This window comes from Myotis nattereri (genome assembly GCF_964212035.1).
Source record: "Myotis nattereri genome assembly, chromosome: 11".
Taxonomy (NCBI): domain Eukaryota; kingdom Metazoa; phylum Chordata; class Mammalia; order Chiroptera; family Vespertilionidae; genus Myotis; species Myotis nattereri.
The window spans coordinates 75902437-75924357 of NC_138086.1; positions in this window are offsets into that span (position 1 = coordinate 75902437).

The window sequence follows — 21921 nt, forward strand, 5'->3', positions numbered from 1 at the left end:
TATTTATCAATTTCATTCCTTTTGGGATCTCAAATTTGCTATATGAGGTAAGTTTTCTTGTGCCATAGGTCAGGTCTGCTAATGATAAAATTATTTCAGCTTTTGTTTTTCTAAAATATTTTTAATTCATCTTCATATTTGAAGGCTATTTTTAAATATATATTTTTATTGATTTCAGAGAGGAAAGGAGAGGGAGAGAGAGAAACATCAATGATGAGAGAATCATTGATCGGCTGCCTTCAGCACCCCTCCTATTGGGAATCAAGCCCCTAACCTGGTCATATTGCCCTGACAAGGAACCTCCTGATTCATAGGTCGATGCTCAAACACTGAGCCACACTGGTAGGGCTGAAGGACATTTTTGCTGTAAATTAGGAATCAGAACAACAAAGGTATTATTCCATTAACATTAAACTTTATTATTATTAATCTTTCTTACTGCTTTTATGATTTTCCTTTTGCCTTTATTCTCCCTTCTTCTATCCTACCCCAATCCTGCCCACAGCTGTACTCTGATATTTTTAGGTGTACGTTTATTTTTATTTTTCTGGCTTGGGTTTTCTTTGGAATTCTTGAATCTGTAAATTGATGCTTTTTATTAGTCTGGGAAAGTCATTATGTAAGGATTTGTGACTGTTTCCTCCATGTTTATTATTTTCTGTGTTTTCCGTCCATTTATGTTATGGTTTGTTTTGGATATTTTTCTTCTGATCTATGTTATCCATTTCACATTTTTTGCCTTCAAGTTTTTCTAATTTTCTGTAAATCCTGACACTGGGTTTTTAATTTTAGTTGAGGTATTTTTGTTTCTCTTTTTAATGATAGATTTTCTTTTGTTATCAGTTTATTTTGTTCATTAGATTCCACATATTTGTGAGATCATAGTATTTGTCTTTCTCTGACTGGCTTATTTTACTGAGCATAGTACTCTCCATCCATGCTGTGGCAAAGGGTAAAAGCACCTTTTTTACAGCCACATAGTATTCCATTGTGTAAATGTACCATAGCTGCCGGGAGCCGGTCCATCCTTGCTGTTTCAAAGGACCTGGCATATACGGCATACTGTTCTTAATATGTTTGCTCACCTTCTTGGCACTATGTGTTTTAACCAAGGTCTCTGAGAAAGGTTGTTTCCCCAGGTAGGGATTTTCCCCTGAAGTTAGGGAGGGAATAAAACCTCTTAACTAAGTGCCAGGTGGGTAATTAATCACTTTAACTACGATCAATCATGCTTAAGCTACATAATCTTTACTCCCTGGAATGGAGATAAGAAACGCCCTAACCTTTGTAATAGAGATTGATAGGATTGAATCAACTGGTATAAATACAGTTGTAACAAGACAACAAGACACAGAACTTAGGAGACAGAAAGAAGACAGAACCTACACGGAATCTAGAGACAGAAGAACTTCGCTGGAGAGAGCATGGCAAAAGATCCTGGACTGAACCTGACTACAGAAATTGGCAAGAGAACCTGACTAGAACCTGGTGACTGAACCTGGCTGGAGAACCTAGCGAGGGAACATGGCTACAGAACCTGGCTGGAGAATCTGGAGAACCTAGCAAGAGAACATGGACACAGAACCTGGCTGGAGATCCTAAGCAGAACCTCTCTGGAGATCGAGACCAGAACTTGGCTAGAGATCCTGGCTAGGCTGCTGATCAACTGAACACTGTCTCCATGTCATTCCTTCTTCGCCGACTCCATCCACACCTTTGGGGATCCCTGGACCTGCTGGGGTTGGACCCCGGCACATAGCTTTTTAAAATGTACCACTGCTGGTGGGCATTGGGCTGTTTCCAGGTCTTGGCTATTTTAAGTAATGCAGCTATAAACATAGGGATGCATATTCTTTCTGATTGGTGTTTTGGGATTCTTAGGAAATATTCCCAGAAGTGGGATGGCTGGGTCAAAAGGCAGTTCTATTTTCAATTTTTTGAGGAAACTCCCTACTGTTGTTTGTAGATTGATTGATAGTAGCCGTTCTGATAGGTGTGAGGTGATACCTCATTGTAGTTTTTATTTGCATGTCTCTGATGATTAGTGACCTTAAGCATTTTTTCATATGTCTATTGGCCATCTCTATGACTCATTGGAGAAGTGTCTATTTAGGTCCTTTGCCCATTTTTTAATTGTATTGTTGGTCTTCCTGGTGTTGAATTGTATAAGTTATTTTTAAAATATATTTTGGAAATTAACCCCTTATCAGATATATCATTAGCAAATACGTTCTCCATACAGTGGGTTCTCTTTTCATTTTGTTGATGGTTTCTTTTGCTGTGCAGAAGCTTTTTAGCTTGATGTAGTCCCATTTGCTTATCTTTGTCTGAGTTTCCCTTGCCCCCAGAGACATACCAGCAAAAATATTGCTGCAAGAGATGTCTGAGATTTTGCTGCCTATGTTTTCTTCTAGGATTTTTATGCTTTTGCTGCTTACATTTAAGTCTTTTATCCATTTTGAGTTCATTCTTGTGAATGATGTTTTTTATTTCTATAATTATATCTTATTATTTTAAAAGACATTTTTTGTTTTCTAGTTCTGTGCAGAAATATTTAAAACTTGTTTTGCTTATGGACAAAATAAGATTATTTTAAAGTCTGTGTCTACTAATTCCAAAGTCTGGAGCTCTGTATATGTCTTTCTAATGTCTGTTGTTTCTGGTGATTCTCCTGGATGTAGTATTGACTCTTATTCTTCCTTTTTTTTTTTTTTTTTTTTTTTGGTGGTGGTGTGGTTGTTGTGGCAGAGGGGTTCAAAATTGTATTTGGAAAAGTGTAGAAGTTATTTGAGGCCTGGAGTCATGTCATTTTCCTCCAAAGACAATTTTCACTTGCTTTTGCCAAGTCCCTGTGGGGTCTTAACCATCCAGTCTCATGTCATCACATATTTAGTGTTTAAAATTTCTGGGCCGCTCTCAGATGATTTGAAGCTGGTATATCGTCTGAATTAGCACTAGTTTACTCTCAAGTGTTGCTTAATCTTAGGGTACAATCCTCTAGGGCCCAAATCCAGAGCATATGTAGTTTATGAGGGAATCTCACTTTTAGTGGTCTTAAAGTCTTACTTTTTTCTCTGAAACTCATGAGGCTGTGGAAATATTGATTTGATTCTCCGCTAATTTGTTTGGATTGGCAATGGCAATTGTCCCTGGGCAAAAAGACATCCCCAGTGATAAGCTTACCTTTCTGTTTTTTGGTTTTAGATTTTTCTTTGTTTTGCTTTGGTTTTAATTTTTGTTGCTGTCTTTTAGACTTGACTTAGCAATCTTTACATTTATTCAGGTCTGTAATAACTTTGTCAACTGCTGATTGTTGGTGTCAATTCAAATGCCAAAAGGAATCCCCAATTTGGGGTGCGGTGAAGAAGGAAGCTTTCTTTTAAAAAAGAAAATATTTTTATTGATTTCAGAGAAGAAGGGAGAGGGAGAGAGAGACGAGAGAGAGAGAGAGAGAGAGAGAAACATCAATGATAAGAGAATCGTTGATTGACTGCTTCCTGAACGCACCTTTCTGGGGACTGAGCCCACAACCTGGGCATGTGCCCTGACTGGGAATCCAATCGTGACCTCCAGGTTCATAGATCGTTGCTCAACCACTCAGCCACACCAGCTGGGCAAGGAAACTGTCTTTAGTGGAAACAACTAGCCGGTAATACAGCATGGCTGTGAAAACAGCACTGCTGTGGAACAGTGTCTGGATAGTGCTACAGCACAGCTGCTGTGGAAGCAGCAAGGTTGTGAGGCTGTTCAGTTCTGCTCTGGGGAGACCTTTCAGTTTTGCCCCAGAAACTGGAAATGCAGCCTTCAGTCTTTCATGGAAAGTGCGCTCTGCAGTCAGAGGGAAGCTGGTCTATATAGACAGAAGTTCCCACCCATGGTCCCTGATTGGTCAGAATAGACCTGCTCTGAGTGGTCAGAGCTGCACAGCTCTGATTGGGGAAATCCTAAGGTTGTAGGACTCCAGGAACTTCTTTTATTTGTTTGTTTATTTATTTTTATTTTTAAATTTAAATTAATTTTTCCCCAGCTATACCCTCTTCCACCCCACCCCCTCCCCCTAAAGCTGTCTGTATGCTCTCTATGAGTCTGTCTCTGTTTTGCTTGGTAGTCCAGCTTGTTCATTAAATTCTACATATCAATGAAATCATATGGTACTTGCCTTTTTCTGACTGGCTTATTTCACTTAGCATAATGTTTTCCAGGTCCATCCATGCTGTCACAAAGGGTAAAATTTTCTTCCTTTTTACAGACAAATCGTAGTTCATTGTGCAAATGTACCACAGCTTTTTTATCCACTTGTCTACTGATAGATACTTGGGCTGCTTCTAAATCTTGGCTATTGTAAATAATGCTGTAATGAACGTAAGTTCACATATATCATTTCAAATTCATGTTTCAGGTTTCTTCAGTTAAATTCCCAGAGTAGAATTGCTCGGTCAAAGGCAGTTCCATTTTTAATCTTTTGAGGTAACTATACTGCTTTCCACAGTGGCTGCACCAATCTGCATTCCCAGCAGTGCACGAGGTTTCCAGGAACTTCTTTATGAGGACTAGCTCAGAAGGCAGTAACACAGGGCAGGCAGGCAGTCTAGCTGTGCAGAGGCAGGCAGTTTAGTGCAAAGGCATTTCAGTGAAGTGCAGTTTGTGTGAAAGTTCCTTGTGCAGAAATAGTTGCTAGGTTCTACTTTTTTTTTTTTTTTTTTTAGCCCAGGTAACCATCAGGAGCCCTTCTTAGTCCTCAGGGTTTACAACTTCAAGCAGATTTATTTTATCATGGTAAAATGTACGCAACATACAATTTACTATTTGAACCATTTTTAAGTGTGCAATTAGTAACAGTGCACTCACATTGTTGTATAACCATCACCACTATCCATTTCCAGAACCTTTTCATCATCCCAAACTGAAACTCTGTGTCCATTAATAAGTTCCCATTGCCCTTTCCCTCTGTTCTCTGGTAACCACCACTCTTTCTATTTCTATGAATGTTACTATCTTTGGTTCCATATGTAAGTGGAATCATACAATATTTGTCGTTTTGTACCTGACTTACTTCACTTAGCATAATGTCTTCAATGTTTATGTTGTAGCATGTATCAGAATTTCATTCCTTTTTAAAGCCAAAAATATTCCATTTTGTGTGTGTGTGTGTGTGTGTATATATATATACCCATTTTGCTTATCCGTTCATCCATCAGTGGACATTTGGATTACTTCAACTTTTTGGCCACTATGAATAATGCTGTTATGAACACAAGTCTGTAAATATCTCTATAAGACCCTGCTCTGTTCTTTTCAGTGTATTACCAGAAGTAAAATTGGTGGATCATATAGTAGTTTTATGTTAATTTTTTAAGAACCTCCGTATCGTGTTGCACAGCAACTGTACCATTTTACATTCCCACCAACGATGCACAAGAGTTCCAATTTCTATACATCCTCCCAACACTTGTTTTCTGTTTTTGTTTTGTTTTTGCTTTTAAATAATGATCAGTCTAATGGATGTGACATGGTGTCTCATTGTGGTTTTCATTTGTTCTTCTCTAATGATTAGTGATTTTGTATACCTTTTCATGTGCTTCTTAGCCATTTGTGTGTCTTCTTTGGAGAAATGTCCACTCAAGTTCTTTGCCTTTTTTAGATTGGGTTGTTTGTCTTTTTGTTATTGAGTTTTAAGAATTCTTTATATATTCTGGATATTAGTTCCTTCCATTGGTTCCTTCTATGTTTTTTTAATGCATAAAAGGTTTCTAAAAATTTTGATGAAGTCCACTTTATCTATTTTTTTCTTTTATTGCCTGTGTTTTTGTTGTTATATCTAATAAATCATTGTCAAATCCAATGTCATGCAATTTCCCCCCTATGTATTCTTCTATGAGTTTTATAGTTTTAGCTCTGTCCTATTTTGGGTCTGGTTTAAAGTAAGGGTCTGGCCATTTTTTTGCATGTAGATATCCAGTTTCCCATCTCCACTTGTTCAAAAGAGTGTCCTTTTCGTTATTGAATAGTCTTGGAACCATTAAGCGAATTTTTACGCTCTCTATCATAATCCATTGGTCTATATGTCTGTTTTTATGCCATTACCACAATCTTTTGATTAGTAAATCTTTGTAGTAAAGTTTGAAATCAGGAAGCGTGAGTCCTCCAACTTCTTTTGTGTGTTTTCAAGATAGTCTTTCCAATTTAGGATCTTGAGATTTCATTTGAATTTTAGGATGAAATTTTCTATTTCTGCAAAGAAAAGTCCTTGGAATTTTTATGGAAATTGCATTGAATTTTTTGATTACTTTGAGTAGTATTGACATTTTAACAATATTAAGTCTTTCAACCTATAAATATGGGTGCTTTTCCATTTATTTATGTCTTTTGAAATTTCTTTCAGCAGTATTTTATCGTTTTCAATGTGCGAGTCTTTCATCTTCGTGGTACAGTCAAGCAAATTTTATATTTTTTTTCTAGCATTCAAATTTTTTTTGTCTTTATTTTTAATATATCTTTATCATTGAGAATATGACAGTTGTTCCCCCTTTTTTCTCTCTCATTGCCCCCCCTTCACCTGGTTCCCCACCCCAGGCCTTTACCACACTATTGCTGTAACCATGGGCAATGCATATATGCATATAAGTTCTTTGGTTAAGCTCTTCCCACCTCTTCCCTCTGAAATTCCTCAGTCTATTCCATGCTTCCATGTCTCTGGATCTATTTTGTTTGTCAGTTTATTTGTTCATTAGATTCCACATATAAGTGAGATCATGTGATACTTGTCTTTCTCTGCCTAGCTTATTTAGCCTAGCATAATATCCTCCAGGTCCCTCCGTGCTGTCTCAAAGGGTAATAGATCCTTCTTTCTTTTACAGCTGTGTGGTATTCCATTGTGTAAATGTACCACAGTGTTTTTATCCACTCATCTATTGTTGGGCCCTTGAAGATGGAACTGGAATTTAGATTCCTGTTTGCCTGACTCCAATGTCTATTCTTGCCCTTTATACCACGCACTATGCTAAAACCAGATTCTAAACTGACTTGAAGTCATTTGTGGATTTGTATTCTATTTCTGGTTATTTCCTTAATGTTATGTTATTACTAGGGGTCCCTTGGCCTGGCCTGCAGGGATCAGGCCAAAACCAGCTCCCCGACATCCCCTGAGGGATCCCAGATTGTGAGGGTACAGGCCAGGCCGAGGGACCCCACTGGTGCATGATCAGGCCGTGGAGGGACCACGGGAGGGCTCCAGGGCATGTCCAGCCTGTCTCACCCACTCCCCATCGGCCAGGACCCCAGCAGCAAGTTAACCTACCGGTCGAAGCATCTGCCCCCTGGTGGTCAGTGTGCATCATAGCGACTGGTCGAACGAATGGTAGGACACTTAGCATATTAGGCTTTTATTATATAAGATGTGTAAAGTAGAATATTAGTTCATCCTTCTTTAATCATCCTTAAGAAAGTTTAACAATAATTGGCCTTTATTTCTCCTGGGATATTAAAATAATTTCATTAGTTATTTTAGAGGACAAATTACTAAATAAAAGGAATGATCAAATTTTAGAACTAGAAGGGGCATTTGAGCTCAACTGGGAGGATTTGTTCATTCCACAGAGGAGGAAACCCAGACTTCAAAAGGAAACTCTTACTCATATTCTGACAATGAGTTATCTGGCTACCCTGCTAATAAGGCTTAGGTTGAATGAAGCAAAGAATGTTTAGGCTGAGAGCAATGAGTCATGCATGCTCGTGGCTCTTTGAGACAGCTACCCATCTTTCAGGCATTCTTACCTCTCTACCTGAAATGGGAGGAAAGAAGCAGCATGGCTTCCATCTGGGGCGCAGACATCTGGTCAACGTCAAGATTTTCCAATTTCATTCTTGCTAATCATCCTTAATCTTGTCCATGGCTAATCAAAGCAGTTTCTGATATTTACCATGGACTTACTGTGTCATATTTGTGATATACCAAATGTATCTAGTGCATAGTAAATCTATTATTTTCATTAATTTTCTGTTTTACTTTCATGTTACCCTTGGCCAGCAGAGGCTAGGCAATGAACACTCAAAATTACAGAAGAGACGTGCACAATCAGAAGGTTGGACGTGTAATAGATATCTGTTGAAAGGGCATAAGACAAAAAGCCTATCCTGATGATACCCCAAACCAGGTATGTGTTTCGCTTTCCAACATTTACACCTCTATTTTTGTTAAAAAATAAAATCAGAAATCTTGTTAATTCCTTCAACAGATGTCCATTCCGCTTTTAGCTTTGAAAAACAGCTAAAAATGGAAAGACCACAGTGGAAAGGGATATGATTTCTTTGGTCAGTTGTGGATGAGTAAAGAAAACGTGGTCCCCAACTCTGCCTCTCCGTAAAGGAAATGCTGCACACAGTGCACAGGGGAGGAATTGAGCTTCTCATTGTGCCCTTATTAGACAGTGAGCAGGTGCCAAGCTATGCACACATTAGCAGAATACAATTAACACAAGCTGCTGACTCAATTTGTAGTGCTGAGCACAGCAGTGTAAAAACAGGACCATTATAATAGTGCGAGAGTCGAAGAGAACTGTGAAGCAGTATTTGCTACATTTTTTTTTAATTTTTGCAAATTTGAACCTAATACATAACACTACCATTAAACACCAGAAAAACACATTTTAAAATTTCATTTATCTTTCGAAAAATGTTTTTTTAATTCTAGATTGGCCTTTTTGGTGTAATTCACCAAATCATTACTATCAACAATCAAGGTATGTGACTGCCTCACATGAGGCTCCCTCAGGAGAGACATTGGAAAAATGGATAAAAGAATCTCATTGCTTCTTCCAGTAGCCCCTTAAATGGTATTAACTGTTTTCCAAAAGCATGAGAAAAACAGGAACAGTTTAGGAACAAAGGGATTTAAAAGTGAAGTCCAAACAGGGAAGGACACCTTTGAGAGGTGACTGTCAAGATTTTTTTTACCTTACAGGTGGCCTGGGTCCTATTATTTTAGCATTCTTTGTTAAGATTCTATGACAGTCAAAGAAAGAAAAAATATATTTTTTCTCAGAAATAAATTAAGGGATGCAACACTAAACATTGAAATTGAGAATTTTTCTGAACTCATAGGAATTAATGAGAACTTTTCAAGTTTCCTAAAACTCATCTATGAGTCTGTTTAGGGGGAAAGAGACATTAACACGAGTGAAAGAAAAATAAATTTGGTGCCTTCTTTATATAGTGACCCCCAGGTCATTTTAAAAGGAAACATTTTACTCCCTCCTTGATCATACACTGTCCACCCCCACCTACTGTTTGTCTTGTTCTTTAACATCCTAAAACCTTCTTCCTGGTCTCCCTGAAATGCAAATGCTATTTATAGCTTTCAGGGGTAAAAAGAAAATTGGAAGTGTCTGAGGAGATTTCAGTGACCAATGGAACAATTCAGGAGGATCACTCATGTGACCTGCTTAGTCAATGCCTCTCAACCAACTTTGGAGGGTCAATAACTGCTTCTCAGAATTCTTGACACTTACTTAGCTCTCAACCTAAACTAACCCAGTTATCAGGCAAGAGGGCTATATGGGGCCTTGGATTAGTGATTTAATTGACTCCATGTTAAGTCAGCCTAATAGCTGGCCTTACGCTAGCCCTATTACCCATGTAGTAGACATCTGCTCTTTTTACCAGCCAAACATTTATCTCCCACTAAGAAATGGGTATTTACCCAGACTTCAACCTAAAATCAAGAGCCAAGCTAGTGGTTACAACTGCTCTGGGAAAATCAGTCTCAGAGAAGGACTGAAATATTCCATTAAACAATTTACTGGAAAATACCCACTTCATGTCTTAGAACTTAGGGAAAGCACATTTCACCTACCCTACTCACTCCCCACTTCCAAAATTCCACACACATTACCAGAGCTCTATTTGAATTCCTTAGTTCTAGACCTATAAAAATCTTTGTTGGTGAGACTGTATTTCCTATGCCTAGCAAGAATAAATTTAAGTTAACCAATGGTTCTTCCTAGTGGCCTGGTGAGACCTTCAGAATTCCAGTAAGAGCCCCTCAAATTCCCTTGGGAGGACTTCTCCACAAGCTTTGCCCAAGTGTTTTCAAGTGTGGCTAATTTTGCTTTCATTTTTAGGTGTGAGTGTGTGAGCCAAGCCTAGGTAACTATCCCATACCTCTTGACATATGAACTAGTTTTTGGCATGTGAAACAAGACAGTCAATCCGAACCAATGAGTGTCAACCTCAGGATTGTTCTAGAACTATTGGTACATGAGCATTTTTCTTTGCTTTGAGGTTGTTAAGTTGGTAAACTGCAAATCTGGAGCTTCTAGAGGCCATTTTGAAACTGTATCAAGAGGCTCCATGAAACAATGAAAAAAGTGATTCCTGCGACATTATTTGTGAGCATAAAGTTAGCATTGCTCAACTGTATCTGGACTTTCAGTTATGTGAATTCATTAGACCCCTTTCTCATTTAGTAATTGAGTTATTGCCCATTCCTTGTGGGCAAAGTCTTGTTTTATACTTTATTCTGGTAACTAGGACCCTTTCTTCCTACCCCCTCCCCTAACCTATATTCCCTATAATATTATTTCTAAGTATTTTCTTTTTCCCTGAAATAGGATTATGTATCATTACCTTGTGCTAAGAGATATCTGTCCTACATCTGAGGAAAGGAGGATATGTGATCTAGACTTGGCCCAGGTGTGATTTGGCCAATGGATGACAATAGCTTTATTTAACCAGAAACTTTACATTACATGGGTTGGTCCTGGCCCACTTGCATTCATGCTCTCTGCCATGAGAATAGCATGTTTTATATAGAAACTTCTTCAACTTGGGTGCCAGAACAGAACAAAGCCTGGAAGAGTGCATCATTGCCAGCAGAACTGGAACAGATCTACAGCACTCATGTAACTTAAGCAAAAACATACTTTTGTTGTTGTTGTTTGGGTTGCTTGTCACTGTTGCAAAAGTTAATACTTCTTAGTTCATCTTGTCTAAGATTCCCTTAATTCAACAATTTTGTTCCTAAACTTTCCATTGGTAAGCATCTTATTACTTGCTGCCTGTCTGAGTCTCATAACTCCAAGAGGAAAATTGACAAGACATTCTGGGGCAGCAGGAACCAGGGCTGCGAGTCCTCCCTGAGACAGCATGACCGCAAAGACTCCAGTCCTGATTACAGAAGCTGGAGGAGAGGCAGAAAGCAATAAAACTGAAAGTATCTAGATCCTTATGTGGAACAAGGAACCAAGAGTTCAAAATAGAGGAATTAAAATTACTAAAGACAGAAGAGTCAAAACTGGCAGATCTGGGAAAGTTGTAGGATAGGGAAATGTGAATAATCTGTGAAAAATTTGCTAAATCCACAGTAAATGTCCTTGATAGAGCAGATATCACCATTACCCCATCTCATATCTCCCCCACCCGCTGTGCTGGGGATGATCCGGTGGACTGTTTCGATATATTTCAGGCTATTATTGAGATGGTAGGAAGATTTAGTAACAGTTTTCCAGTCTATATCATTTCCATTATCACACTGACTTTTCTCTTTCTTCTGTTCCTCACTTCCTCCCACCCATATTGCCTTGGAAACCAAAATAGTTTTTCTCCTCACTTTTATGGATAGTAATTCAGCTTTCCCTTAACTCCTACTCTCAAATTTTCCTACACAAATCTTTCAGCCCAGCAGGAAATGGCTGCTGTTCTATTCAAGTCTCCTTTATTATCAGCTACATAGATTTTAATTAATAAAATTTGTTTTTCTCTTTTACCTCTCTGATTCTATAACTCATCATTATCTCCTGGTGGTCCCAGAGATGTAGCCCCTAAGTGCATACTGCAACGCCTTTTATAAGTGCACATGAATACTCTTCTAAATTAAAATTTTATTTATCCCAAGGCAAAAACTCTACTCAAGTTCTGTCATACTTTATCACTTTCTGTAGTCTTGGCACACAGTTTCTTATTTTTCTCATTATCCCCAGAAAAGGTGGCTAACATATATTTAGATATATTTTTCAATCTCTTTATCTCAGTTTCCCTCATTTGAAAATGGGAATACTAATGTCTCTTTCATAAGTTTATTATGAAGATTAAATAAATAATACACATAGAACAGTGTCTACCTAGCACAAATAAGTGTTCAAAATTTTAATTTGTATTATGATTATTGTATACTAAACTCAAGGGTCTCCTAATTGCCAGAAAGTATAAAGTAAAGTAGCTTAATATTACTGAATGGCAACTACATTCTGGTTAGGGGCTATTTTGAAAACCCCACTGAAGAATTGAAATAGCACTCTCTACAGAGTCCCCCCTCTTATCCCATATTTTTCTTATATCAGATTATATTTCATATGTCTGTAGCCTCAAAAGATGATGCTTGTCCTTCATCTCCCATCATTATCTCCACACAGAAAATGTAGGGCCAGGTACTGGGGATTACTGGCTGTCTTCCAGGAGGAAACAGTTTTCACACCAAAAGAATTTTAAGACCTGGCTAATGTGTACCAGTAAGATTTGAGATTTTGCAATTAAGACCTAGGAAGAAAGAACTAGAGCAGCGGTTCTCAACCTGTGGGTCGCGACCCCTTTGAGGGTCAAACGACCCTTTCACAGGGGTCGCCTAAGACCATCGGAAAACACATACATAATTACATATTGTTTTTGTGATTAATCACTATGCTTTAATTATGTTCAATTTCTAACACTGAAATTGGGGGTCACCACAGCATGAGGAACTGTATTAAAGGGTCGCAGCATTAGGAAGGTTGAGAACCACTGAACTAGAAAATATTTATTCTACAGAAAAAAATTTGAGGGACTACAAAGATGTTTTAATCTATTAATCTATATAATAAAAGCCTAAGCAACTGTTATGGCAGAATGACCGGTTGCTGTGATACACACTGACCACCAGGGGCAGACGCTCAACACAGGAACTGCCCCCTGGTGGTCAGTGCGCTCCCACTAGGGGAGTGCCACTCAGCCAGAAGCCGGGCTCACAGCAGCGGTGGCAGGAGCCTCTTCCGCCTCTGCAGCAGCTCTAAGGAGCAGCAAGTAGAGCAGTAAGGAGCCAGCTGCTAAGGAGCAGTGCACTGAGCAGTAAGGAGCGAGCAGGCAGGCGATAAGGAGCAAGGGATCCTGGATGCGAGAGAGATCCCAGACTTTGAGAGGGCACAGGCTGGGCTAAAGGACCTCCCCCCCCCCCACCCCCAAACCCATTGCACGAATTTCATGCACTGGGCCTCTAGTATATTATAACACATGAAGTATAAAATGTCTTACTTTGAATGTTTTGGAAGTTTATTTTATAACCTTTATGTAATTCATATTTATTAGTGTTTCATGACTGGTTAAATAAAACACATTTGTTTGATATTTTAAATGTTTGATGTATGTCAATTAATTAAACTTTTCCATCATATTATTCTAACCATATGTGCATTAAATTACTCTCTGCAATCTAATTCAAATATGCTTAAGCCACCTTAAAAAGATATTAGACACAATTTCTTTGTGTTTAACACATGTTAACATTTTGATTAAGGCTATTATGCACATTTTGACTTGTAAAACTTCTTTATAGGTAATTAACATCAATATAAAATAATTAATTATAATTTTTTTGCTTTGTTGGTATTTTTAAGTCTCAATTTCTATCTGCTAATATGATAGCAAATGTTACTTTAATGCATTCATTCCCCTATTCTATTTTGACTACTTCTCATTTTTAATCTATTTTTTATTGTATATGTAATCTTTATGTGAGATTTATTTTGTCATATTTGTTTTTTAACCTACTTTGAGGAATTTTCATAGAAAAATTTAACCCATCTATTCTATCAGCTCAAAATGGTATGTTTGACCTCAATTCTGTCATTGCTTTATGTTATTAAGGGTATGGTAAAAACAATTGCTTGCTTCTATCATCCTGGATTAAAAATAATTTAAATTTTACTTAAGTTATTTTTTTAAATCCTTATTACTTTTATTGGGGTGACATTGGTTAATAAAATTATATAGGGTTCAGGTGTACAGTTCTATAATACATCATCTGTATAATGTATTGTGTGTTCACCACCCCAAGTCAAGTTTCCTTTCATCACCATTTATCCCCCCTTTAACCTCTTCTTCCTGACCCCCTCACTTCCCACCTAGTAATCCCCATAATGTTGTCTGTGTCTATGAGGCTTTTTTTTCTTTCCTTAATATCTTCAACTATTTCAGCCAGCACTCCAACCCCTTCACTCTGTCAGTATGTTCTCTATGTCTACAAGTCTGTTTTTCTTTTGTTTGTTAGTTTCTTTTGTTCATTACATTCCACATATAAGTGAAATCATAGGGTACTTGTCTTTCTCTGACTGTCTTATTTCACTTTAGCATGAAACTCTCAAGGTCCATCCATGCTGTGTAAAAGGCAAGATTTCCTCTTTTTTTTTTTTATTGCCAAGTAGTATTTCATTGTATAAATGTACCACTGCTTTTATATCCACTCATCTACTGATGGGCACCTGGGCTGCTTCCAAATCTTGACCATTGTAAACTGTAAGGACATAAGGATGCATATATTCTTTCAAATTAGTGTTTCAAGTTTCTTTGGATATATTCCCAGAAGTAAAATTGCTGGGTCATAAGGCAGTTCCATTTTTAATTTTTTTGAGGTAACTCCATATTGCTTTCCACAGTGGCTGCACCAATCTGCATACCCACCAACAGTGCACTAGGGTTCCCTTTTCTCCACATTCTTGTGGAATCTCAGCTTCCACATGTGGGAGCTGGGCCAGCCTTTTCTCACATCTCCGCCCTTCCTACCAGTCTCAGTGTGGCTTCTTTTATAAATACTTGGTTACAAGACTCCTCTCTAGCTAGTCTTCAGTTTGTTATTCAGGTTACATGCTCTATATTTTAGTGTAACATCCACCTACTTCACCACCACCTTGGATCTGAAATCTTATTTTAATGATTAAAATCCTATTTTAAATTCTACATCTAAATAGTTGGAATGCTGTTTTAAATTTTACTATAATTTTGAGAAAGCTTTAATCAACTTATATTTTTTAATTATTAAAATCAGAACAAAGAATATTATGTATCATTATCTCCCACCCAATCATCAGTTTTCTTGTCCTTAGCAATCTAATTTATCATCATATAATGCTATTTTGTCATTATTGTTTCTTATATGTTTATTTCAACAAAAAGATTTTAAAATGTATTTATTAGTGACCCTATTGCTTCTATAATATTTTTTATTTTTGTTTGGTATCCTTTTGGGTTCAAGTCTTGCCCCTCCAACCTGGGGTTTCACACCCGAGTCCACCAAGGAACACAAATAGTTTTAAGGTTCAAACTCCTTTACCCTAAACTTCAGATAAGTTGGAATTTTTACTTTCTCAACAGCAGGTATGCACTGTACCTTAAGTAGTAAATTTTTTTTTTTAATGTAGTGTTTTGGGGTTTTTTGTAATTTAATTAGTGAAAATGTTTTCTCAATTTAATTTATAGTTATTTGATTCATAGATCCATTTAAAAGTTTATGCATTATGCATTCATTGTTGATTTTAAATAATCCTCAAAGTTTTTGAGTATCCTTTGCTCCAGTTTTCTTTTGTATAAGTTGGTTTTTAAAAATTTATTTGAAATGCCTCTTTAATACTTTTATTATCTAACTTGTATGTAAACACTTTTAAATTTAGTCCCATATTACAGCATGTTGAAATCTTCAGGTGAATTTCTAGAAAGAACACTTAGTTTATGGAATAAACTAAGGCAGTGGTCGGCAAACGCATTAGTCAACAAAGCCAAATATCAACAGTACAACGATTGTAATTTCTTTTAAGAGACAAATTTTTTAAACTTAAACTATATAAGTAGGCACATTGTTATTAACTTAATTAGGGTACTCCTAAGGCCGAGGAAGAGCCACATTCAAGGGGCCAAAGAACCGCATGTGGCTCACAAGCCGCAGTTTGCTGACCACGGGTAAGGAATATTGAATACTACTATGCAGTTATACGAACTTTACATTTGTTATTTCACTTAAACTCAACAATTTTTAATGTAAATAATATTAATATTAATAAATCAACACTATATAGAATAAAATTGAATTTAAATAATTTTTAAGAACATAGAACAAATAAACGATAGAACCATGTTTTTAAACACAGGTCATTGACTTGAGTTCACACTCTTCACCACTATCCTCTACTGCTTCTTCTAAATGAAGGCTTTGCATTTATGTAGAAAGAGAACATAGTGATATTTGTTTCTATTTGTTTTCTGTTTGGCTATGTTTTAATGCCTAACTCAGGCTTTAGCAAAAAAAGAAAAAAATTCTCCTAGAGTGTGATAAATTGTTGATAAGCTTTCATAGTTCATAATGGTCTGCCACTTCCCTTTGTCTTATGCTTTTAAATAAGTGTTGTGGTGGAAAGTGGGTGAGGTCAAAATAGCCAGCTGCCATCCTAACCTGATACTTCTGTTATCAACTTATCTTTTTAAAACTATATTTTTTTATTGATTTTAGAGAGGAAGAGAGAGAGAGAGAGAGATAGAAACATCAATGATAAGAGAATCATTGATCGGCTGCCTCCTACATACCCTACATTGGAGACTGAGCTCATAACCCTGGCATGTGCCTTGACTGGGAATCGAAGTGTGACCTCCTGGTTCATAGGTTGATGCTGAACCCACTGAGCCATGCCAGCCAGGCTCAACTTATCTTAATAATCTAAAATTATTATAAATTTTCAATCACACTGTAAATTTTGTTTTGCTTTATATTTAAATGACAAACCTTGTTGTTTTACTTCCTGGCTTTAAAAATCTTTATGGTACTTTATTACTTACAGATTTAATTATAAAATCTGGAGCAGGCCATGTTTGGCTCATTATAATTTGTCCCAAACCTTTCTTTTCAGTTATCCCTGATGCCTCTCTCTCTTTGTTCCAGTGAAATTGAACTCTTCACTTCCTAAGTACCTTCTATCTGGGTGAGGGGCTGATGGCCGTTTTCAGGCTGGCCAACCCGCCCGCCCCCCCACTTCGGTGACGGAAGCTCACAGCCTCTCCTTTTTTTCTTTTTTATTCTAGGATTTATTTACCTTCTATAATTGAAACTTTGTTGCTTTGAGTGGAGCTCAGAGCCGGCCACAGCAGCTGGGAAACTTGGCTTCATCCATCATTGGGGCAACCAAGCCTCCTGCTTGCTCCAACTCCGTGGCTGCCGGCCGCCATCTTGGTTGGGTTAATTTGCATATAGTCACTCTGATTGGCTGATGGGCGTGCCTTAAGGCATAGTGAAGGTATGGTCAATTTGCATGTTTGTCTTTTATTAGTGTAGATTAGTATTGTTGGAAGCATTGGGACAGTGAATTATTATTATCGTATTTATTTTTTTAATTCTTCATTAGTTAAGGTATTACACATGTGTCCTCATCCTCCCATTAAACCCCCATCCTCCCCCCCCCACTCATGCTCTCAACCCCCTGTTGTCCATGTCCATTGGTTTAGCTTATATGCATGCATATAAGTCCTTTGGTTGATCTCTTCCCCTTGCCCACTCCCTCCCCTACTTTCCCTCTGGGGATTAATAGTCTGATCACTGTTTCTCTGTCTTTGGATCTTTCCCTGTTCATCAGTCTATGTTGTTCTCTATATTCCACAAATGAGTGAAATCATGAGGTATTTATCTTTCTCTGACTGGCTTATTTCACTTAGCACAATGCTCTCCAGTTCCATCCATGCTGTTTCAAAAGGCAAGAGTTCCTTTTTTTTACCGTGGCGTAGTATTCCATTGTGTAGATGTACCACAGTTTTTATTGTATTTATAAATGTTTGGAGCATATCGGAAGCTTGATACATATGATTCATACATGGGTGGCTTTAAAATTCACGGCAAATCTTTTCGTTTCTCCACCAAACACACCTCATTTTAAGTTAGGGCAGCTGAATTCTATTCCCTTTAGATTCGAGGTCTTCTACTGGCAATGAGACCTTAAGGAAATTATACAACCCTATGTAGTCTTGGTTTTCTTCTCTGTGAAATATGATGATGCCACCCAGACTGTAGAGGGACTAAGAGGAATACCCAAAACAATGTGAGTGTGAGGAATAAATAAGTCAGTAAGGGTGGAGCTACCTTCACATCTTCCAAGCTTTCCACCGGTTTGGTTGTGAGAGAGAAATGGATGCCAAGAGGCTGTTCAGTGAAATAAGTTCCACTGAGGAGCAGCCATCTTACAGTGTTTGGAGGTGGGAGAGGCAAGAGGGGATGTGGTTTTGGGAGGTCTGTGCTCTGGTCTTAAGTAAGGAGTCTGGAGTCAGGGCCAGCCCTGTTTATTCGAGGGGAGTACTGATTTGCGGTATAGGAAAAATGACCACTCGGGGTGTGAATACTGTCTTATGTAGGGAGTGCTGGGCAGCAGAGCGGCAAGAAATAAATAAGCATTGTGAAGAATGCAAGTAGGTCATAGAATCACAGACTACAGAATGTGCTTAAAACCACCGCATCTTATGGGAACACATACAGGCCAAGTATAGACCAAGTGCACTTAGATCTAGGTATTTGGAGTAGCTAGCAACTGACAGTGACAAACATTTCAGTTCTGTTTGCATCTCGATTGGCTTTTCAAAGAGGGTGTAGTCTCTGCTTCCAGTTCTAGCATTCTGATAGTACGTGCAGTTTAATATAAAACCCGGGTTGAAATCCAGGCTTGCCCAACTATAGATTTTCTGGGAAGATTATCATCCTTTGCATTTGTAATTATGATGTTCTTTCCATGTGTTTGTGGTGCAAATACTAGGCAATTTCTGGACATGTGTCTGTGAGTGTGCATAACTGTGTATTATTTAAGTGGGTAACGTGTGTACAACAGAGGCCAAGAACACCTGTTATAGGTACCGACCGAGGTGTCTGTACCACGTCCTTTCTCAACACACTGGTTGTACTTACATAGAAGAGCCAATGGGCCCCGAGCTGGTGCTGGATATGCCCAGTGTCCCTTCTGGGTGTTGGAAGGATAGGGCCCTGGGTAACAAGAAAAATACACATACTTTGAATAATTATAAAGGCGGTGTTTATTAAAGGACATTTTATTTTCAAAATTGGACTATCAGCTGTAAAGTGTACACATTTGGGGGGGACTATATATATGTATATATATACCTGGGGAAGGGGGGGGGGTGGGGGGGGGAGGAGGGAGGCAGGAGGGGGAGGGGGTGGTGATGCTGCGCTGAGGCCGGAGGGCGGGGCAGCGCTGAAGGAGCCAGCGCTGCTAGTGGCTGCTGCTGGAATCCGGTACCCACAGAGGAGCAGGGGAGGCGGGCGGGGTGCGGGCGGGAGGATGAATCGATGAAGCGCTGCGTTACAGTGCACCAGGCGCCGCGGTGGAGCCGAGCACGGTGCGTCTCTGACCCCGCCGGCCCTCCCCTCCCGCACCCGCTCGCCGAGCCCGGGCCCGTCCGCCGAGCGGTGGCCGCCACTGGTCCGGGGCAGCCGCAGCGCGGCCAGAGCGGGTGGGCGCCCGGTCCGTCCCGCAGGTCCCCGAGGCCCGGCGAGCCCCGCAGGGCACATGTGCCCCCCTGGCTGTCATCTGCGCGCTGACGGGAGCATGATCTATGCCCGGGCCGGGGCTGCCAAGGTAAGCGGGCGCTTTTCGGGGACTCTGCTTGCCGCCCCTTCCTCTGCGCTCCTCTGGGCGGCTTCGCCGCTGCTGGCGAGGCCCCGGCAGCGCCCTCCTTCCCCAGAACCCGGGATCCACCCTCCTCCCCACCCTCCCGCGGCTCCTGGGAGCTTCAATCGTCAGCCTGGGGCGCGCCGCCGGGCCGGCCGGCATTCGCGGGCGTGGACCCGAGCGAGTGCCACAGGCACACCCGGCACTCCCGGGAGGGGAGGCTCCGAGAGAAACAAAGAAACCCCCGAGCAGGTTGGCAGCGTCTCCCCCGCCCCGGCCCTCCCAGCGAGAGAGGTGTCGGTGAGGGGGCGGAGAGACCTACGTAATCCCCTCCTCAGCCCACACCCACCCCCGTGCCGAAGCTCCGGGCGTCGGTTTCGCCTGGGGCTCCCCGTAGGTAACCGTGCGCCCGGCCGTGCCCCGGGATAACGGAGCGAGCGCCCACAGCCCCCGCACGGACGCGAGAATGCTCGGCCCGGGGGCACGTGCGGAGCGGGCCCTGGCTCCTGCGGGCGGCGGCGGGCGTGGGGATGCGCGGGCTGGCCCCGGCCCCGGCCGGCTGCGTGGCTCAGCGGATCCCGCCACCTGAGTGCCCACCGGAGCCGCCGGTCATGTCACCTGCGGTACTGCGACCTGCACACAGGCAGCGAGGAGCCGCGGGGGGGAGTGTGCCCGGTCCACCCATGGGTAGCTGAAGGTGCGCTGCGTTTCATCCCTATGACAATGCAGCCAGATTCGGGGGCTCACACCAGGCGGTCCTCCACCCCACCCGCACCCAGTGCCTCCCGCCTGCCTTTGCTGGACCGGCCGCTGGGCCTGTTTGCGGAGCGTGGGTGCGTGGGCTGGCTGGCTGTGCTGCGTACAGGGGCCGGGCACGGTAACTTCCCTGCCGAATTTCAGCGCGAGGCGGGAGCTGGCAGCGACTCAGGCTGCGGAGATGTCGTCGGGCTTCCTGTGGTTCCAGGCACCGCCTGCCTCGGTCGGCATTGGGCAGACAGCAGACAGAGCATTGGGTGATTTTCCTGGTTGCGGAAGATACTGTTCGACGGTGCCGTAGTTCTTTTTTGTGCTTACTTTTCTTGGGATCTGCAGTGGTGCAATTCTCCCCTTGTTTTTATTTTTTCTCTTGGGAAAGATAGCAAGGCCGTCTTAGGGAGAAATGGATAGAGGAAGACAAGCATAGTTCAAAGACTACGGGAGGCATCTTTTCTCTTTTCCTAGGATTTAAGTGCGATGTAGGAGGGCAGATGCCCTGGGAAAAGGCCAGCCTTTACAGACCCAAGAAGTGTCATTGTCCAAGACCGCACAAAGCAGGTAGCCATATCTGCGTTTCTCAGCAGCGGACTCCCTCGGCTTTGGCTAGCACAGCAATTCGTTCTGGGTCGCGGATTCATTTTGAAAATGTGTGTTGTTCACCAAGAAGGGATTAGGGTCCACCTGCCTACCCCGGCATGATGTGTGTATCTGATTGGTAGAGAAATAGTGTGTGGTAGAATTCCCTGGTGCCCCTTCTTCCTCTTTGCTACCTCCTCCGGAATGTGGCACTGGAGAAATGCAGCACGCTTTTAATTCCTAGACCGGCAGGACTTCAGAGTGTTTAATTTAATAAAGCATGTTCTGACTAATTCTGGAGTCCCAGGCTAGTGCCGTTGGCAGCTTTGTGAAATGACAGTTCTGCTTTTGTCTGGGGTAGTTATTTCACAGAGGCAAATTGCTTAAGTTTGTTCAGATTGTGTACCTTATTGGCTTGGTGGAGAGATCACATCCTGAGCCAGAACAGTCTGTAAATGCATCCGCATAGAGGGACTGCAGCTGCTGTGATCTGTTTGCGTAGCGACATTTGATCCCTTTTAAAGATGGGTGTTTCAAAAGATCACTTCAGGCTTTACCTTCTCTGACGTTTGCATCTGATATGACTATTAATATAGGAAATGCTAACAGACCAGATGTGATCATGGAAAGACAAGCCTCCTCAGCCTCTTCCTTAACTGTCAAGTGAGTAAGTCCGGCTAGCTGTGGTTTCTCCCAGTTCCAACATTGTGTGATAAGGTAAGAGAGCATGAAGTTACCCAGGTTAGCAGATCAAATGGTTATGGCCCAAACTGTGTAAGCAAAGCAAGGATTGAGTCCTGAATTTATGGCTTGTTTTTATACCTGCAAGGTTGTTGTTTTTTAACCCCAGTATCTGCATTTTTCTCATAAATTAAATTGGGCAACAACTAAAACAGGTCATTTTTAAAAATCCACTATA